Source organism: Pristis pectinata, chromosome 10 (genome assembly GCF_009764475.1).
Source record: "Pristis pectinata isolate sPriPec2 chromosome 10, sPriPec2.1.pri, whole genome shotgun sequence".
Classification (NCBI taxonomy): Eukaryota; Metazoa; Chordata; class Chondrichthyes; order Rhinopristiformes; family Pristidae; genus Pristis; species Pristis pectinata.
This window is the reverse complement of record NC_067414.1, coordinates 34,096,340-34,101,850: the sequence shown is the minus strand read 5'-3', so window position 1 is coordinate 34,101,850 and position 5,511 is coordinate 34,096,340. Positions and strand designations below refer to the sequence as shown.

The following is a 5,511-nucleotide window of genomic DNA, read 5'->3' as shown; positions in this document are numbered from 1 at the left end:
CAGTTACCTTGAGTTAGTACAGAGTGCATTGATGTAGTACAGGTAAAAACAATAACCATACGGAGTAAAGTGTCACAGCTACAGAGAAAGTGCAGTGCAATAAGGTGCAAGGTCACAACAAGATAGATCGTGAGGTCAGAGTCCATCTCATCGTATAAAGGAACCATTCCATAGTCTTATCACAGTGGGGTAGAAACTGTCCTTAAGTCTAGTGGTATATGCCCTCAGGCTCCTGTATCTTCTACCCAATGGAAGAGGAGAGAAGATAGAATGTCCTGGGTGGGTGGGGTCTTTGATTATGCTGGCTGTTTTGCCAAGACAACAAGAGGTAAAGAGAGAGTCCAAGGAGGGGAGGCTGGCGTCCGTGATGTGCTGGGCTGTGTCCACAACTCTCTGCAGTAATATGAGCAATCTTGAATGAGATCAGTGATGTTTCTGGCGTTGAGTGTGGGTGTAAAGCTTGTGACATAAAGTCAGCGCCTGAACAGGGACTTGAACCCTGGACCCTCAGATTAAAAGTCTGATGCTCTACCGACTGAGCTACCCAGGCTCTCTCTTACAGAGATAACCATATGTAGCATAATTGGTCTTTAAGTGCTCTTGCCTGGACAACTACATTTCTATGAATATGATGCCAGATTTTTGTGCAGTTTCCCTATTCTGCCACTTTGCATTCTCATTAGCTTCCTTCTGAAAACATGGAAAGAATTGACTTCTAAGCAGATGAAACATTAAGCTCATATTTTATTAACAGTGCTGTTCTTGCTTTAGATTATTTTGTGATGGCAACAAATCCTTTAAAGCCTGATAACTTATATAAAACCACAGCTGAGCCGTCAGTGACTGCAGTTCTGCAGGAATTCAGCAATTTTTGGTCTTCAAAGTGCTTCCCCATCTCAAGACATGGTGATAACACCAGTGTTGTCACATCTATAATGGCAGTGTTTCCTAGAGTGAAAACAGGTAGTAAAGTGAGTAAATTACTGGAGATTAAACCTATCACTGATAGTTTTGTGGGCTCAGGGTACAGATGCATCTTATGGTGGGTCATTGCAGGTAAATACTGGCAGCCATTTGTTTAAGCAGGGTATTGATGGAAGATCTCTTGGGTATGATTGGTCCCTGTTGGCGCTATCAAGAAAATTTCAGGCCTTTTACTTCTGAGGTGATAGTATTACCAAACAAAGACTATGTCAAAATTCAAATGCAACTCGTGTAAAATACTCAAATATATTGGTTCACTGTGTAAAATAGACAAAGGCAGCGTGGATGAGTGTAGACTAATGCAATTAACTTACCTTAACCTTTTTTGAGAGGTGGTCTAACTGGTGGGTTGGGGAAAAGGTGCTGAGCAGAATTTTCCTTTGAGTCCACAGTGAGGAGAGGTGAAATTTAGAACCACGACTTTCTATATAGTTAATAACCACTGAAATAGATGGAGCCTTAAAAATGAAGGGTAGCAATAGATCAGTAAACTTTATTTTTACATTATTCATAAGAGTAGCAACAATTTTAGTCATGTACTAATCAATGTGAAGTCTAAAGATATGTATTTTACACTGATAAAATACAGAGGGCCTGGTCCATGAGTAATAATCAGAACACACCAGTTGATGTTAAGAGGACTGGTTACAGGTCCTATTAGCTATGGGTGGGAATTCTCCCAGGGACAGGAGTTCCTTCCTCCAATATATAACACGGCCAAGAAAGGAATACCGTTAAGAGAAGAAATGGAAGCAATGTAAAGCACAATGCCAAGAAAGCAAGCAATAAAAAAAGGGAATGAGAAAGAGGGAAAATGAAGACAATAAAATGAATCTCAGTTGTGGGAAATTTGAATTATGGAGGAAGTGTAGAATGTCTTTGATCTGATCAAGTATCAATGATCACCCTTATCCAAATGTTCTTTCCTTACTTTGCCCTAGACTGGGCAGGATTACAGCAGGAACAGAGTGAAAATGTGAAATAAGATTTGGGCCCATTATGTCAACAGGCCATCAGATGTAACACAACTTGAGAACTCATTTCTCCAGAATTATGTGGTAAACCTAGAGACAGAGAGAGAATGAACCTAGACCACCTTTATTGTTGTTTCATGTCGTTCTAAGTAGTTAGTTATGGGGTCTCTGTCAGATTAGGTGGAGAGGATAGAGAATGGACAAAATTACGAGCAAGAAGTGATACCTGCTTCAGGAAATGAATGAAGGGAAAGTACAGAAGTATTGATGTACTGAATATTTAAAATCTTGGAGCAAGTCTGTTAACACAATTCTCCTTTAAATACAATTTGTTTTCTTTCCAGACCAGATTTTTTAATGCAATTATATGAAACCTGCAGTGCAATTCAAAATTATTTGCAGAATGTTGAGAGTGCCACTGCCAAAGTCAACAGGTCACCTGTTTGTGTAGATGGAGCCCTGTGCCTTTAGTAAACACTGCGATGATTACTGTTTAAAACTATTTAGGTCCTACTGAGATTCCTTTGGTTTCCCGGCTGATACACCTGACAAGGGAAAAAGAAGACGTAAAAGACTGCAGATGCTGCAGTCTGGAGTAACACACAATTTGCAAGAGGAAATCAGCAGGTCGAGCAGCATCTGTGGTGGGGAGAGGAATTGTTGACATTTCAAGTCGAAATCCTGCATCTAAGGGAAAAATGACTTGCTTTGCATTTCTATATTGCTGCAAATACACCATACATTTCCACATTGCATCAGACGTTCACCAAAGGTGGTAAGAATTTCAACTCAATACATTGAGGAAAATAGGTAGAAACAGACTTCTCTAAACATCTGCACACTATGCTTGATATTGTCGAGCAATGAAGACTGACTAAATTTTGACCTGCGACTTTTTTCCAAATCAGTGCATAGCTCATTTTCACCTGTGATGTTTTAAGCCACTCTTCTGCACAAATTAAATATTTTCTATCTGCCAGGATTTAGTAGAGAAAGGATCATAGAAATTTACAACACAGAAGGCCATTCAATCCATCATGTCTGTAAGAGTGGAAAAAGAGCTACCCAATCTGATCCCACCTTTCAGCAGCATGTACATTTCCCTGCAGATCACAGCCCTTTAAGTGCATATTACTTTTTAAAAGAGGGTTCCTGCCTCTATGACCCTTTCAGGCAGTGTGTTCCAGACACCTACCACCTCCAATACTTCTATTAATATCTTTAAGATTTTGTATTAGCTCTACCTGGGTCCTTGATAATTTCATAAATCCCAATTAAATTTCCCCTTGGCCTCCTCTGTTCAAAATAATACATCTCAAACTTATCCAATCTTCTCTTTTAGCTACAATTTTCTAATCTTGTCTCCATAGATCTCCTCTCCAGTGCAATCACAGTTTTCCTGCAATGTAGTGACCAGAACAGTATGCGGTACTCAATCTGTGGTGCTCACAGTTCTAACCTACCTGTTCTTATGTTTTATGGCAGGGCTAATAAAAGAAAGCTTTCTGTATAAATTTTAACAACCTTATTTACCTGTTCTTATATCTTTGAGAAATGGTGGACTTTTTAAAAGCTCCCTTTCACTCCACATCATTGAATATGCTCATATTTATTGTGCATTCCCTTTCTTTAATCTTGTTAAACAGATAGAAAACATTCTAGGCTCCTTTTGAGAATCATCTCCTTGGGCAAGCTCTTGGAGTTAATTCTTTTTACTTCAATTCTGTGGATTCTGAGGTGGTTATGGAGGCCAGTGTGGGACCTATCTACCTGCCCAGTGAGGTGAGGCTGGAAGTCCTTGACTGGGCAGGTGGAGAGGTCAGTTTGATTGTTGTACACTGTTTGATTTGGTCTCCATGTCCTTTTGTCAGACATTAAAGAAGCAGCTAGACAAGTACTTGAATCACCAAGGAATAGAAGGCTATGGAACTAATGCAGGTAAATGGGATTGGTACAGATAGGTACAACAGGGAGTATGGACCTGATGGGCTGCAAAGGCCTGTTTCAATGTTATGACTCAGAGAAACACAAACTATTTGGTGAAGGATAGTGAAGGAATAAGGGTGACATTTTACTGAATAATGATTTTTTTGATCTAGCTTATGTTCAGGTAATTTATAATTTAAAAGTAAAATCACCTTTCCAAGGTTATAAACTATTTTTAGTCTTGAATCTGCTTATACTTTAGCAATAGACTGAAGAGGAGCTTGTGCTTAACATAAGATCTGATTTTTATTACCTTCTTGCGCTGCCTGAGATTATTAAGGGAACAGGTTAAACTAAGAAAGAAAGAAGTTACTCCTCAGCAGGCAAGTCAGTTATTTTCTATCTTCATGTTTTTATATTCTGAATGTGAAGCCAATGAGGACATTGCAGATCTCCTTCCATCAGCAACACTCCATGATATTTAAGAACCCCATGGTGTTATAGATCTATGGAAATACATGTTGAAGAATGTATTGCTCTGTTAAGAGAGAAAGTTGCAACAAAATAAAGATGAGAACCCAGTGACACAAGAGACTGCAGGTGCTAGAATCTGGAGTAAAAAGCATGAGCAGCAGAGCTTTCTATAATGGCTGCCTTGCATTTTGGCCCAGCTGTGGGACTTATCATACAGCATGGATCATGGAACAGAAGGAGGCTCTTTGGCCCATCATGTCTACATCAACCACGATGCCAATCTAAACTAATCCCATCTGCGTGCACATGGTCTACACCCCTCCACTGCTTGCCTGTTCATTTATCTGTCTAAATGCCTCTGAAATGTTGATATCGTATCTGATTCTACACCTCCCCCGGCAGCCCGTTCCAGGCATCTACCAATCTCTGTGGTGAAAACTTGCCTTACACATCTCCTTCAGACTTTCCTCCTCTCACCTTAAATCTATGCCTTTTAGTATTTGACCTTTCTCTCCTGGAAAAAAGACTCCAACTATCTCCTCTATCTATGCCTCTCACAATTTTATATACCTCTATCATGTCACCCCTTAACCCTAACCCTAAGCCTAATACATGCCAATCCAGGAAACATTCTGGTAAACCTCTCCTGCACCCTCTCCAAATCCTCTACACCCTTCTTATGGTATGGTGACCAGAACTGCACACAATACTCCAAATGTGACCTAACTAAAATTTTATACAGCTGCAACATGACTTCCTAACTTTTATACTCAATGCCCCGAACAATGAAGGCAAACGTGCCCTATGCCTTTTCTACCACTCTATCCACTTGTATTGCCACTTTCAGGGATCTATGGGCTTTCATCCCAAGATCCCTTTGTACATCAATGCTCCAAAGGATCCTGTCCTTTACTATATGCTTTCCTCTTACGCTTGACCTCCCACAGTGCAACGCCTTACACTTGTCTGGATTAAACTTCATCTGTCATTTCACTGCCAAATTTTCCAACTGATTTCCATCCTGCTGTATCATTTTACAACCTTTTGTGCTGTCTTACCAACATCTTCATTCAGATCATGCATATATATCATGAACAACAGAGATCCCAGCATGGATTCTTGTGGAACACCATTGGTCATAGATCTCCAGTCA

At 40.0% G+C, this 5,511-nt stretch overlaps 1 non-coding gene across 1 annotated transcript; it reads right to left on the bottom strand.

Moving 5' to 3' along the window:
• Positions 1-477: 477 nt before the first annotated feature.
• Positions 478-550, bottom strand: trnak-uuu (transfer RNA lysine (anticodon UUU)). Its single transcript has one exon. It is a non-coding gene; the product is annotated as a tRNA-Lys (tRNA).
• Positions 551-5,511: the final 4,961 nt, after the last annotated feature.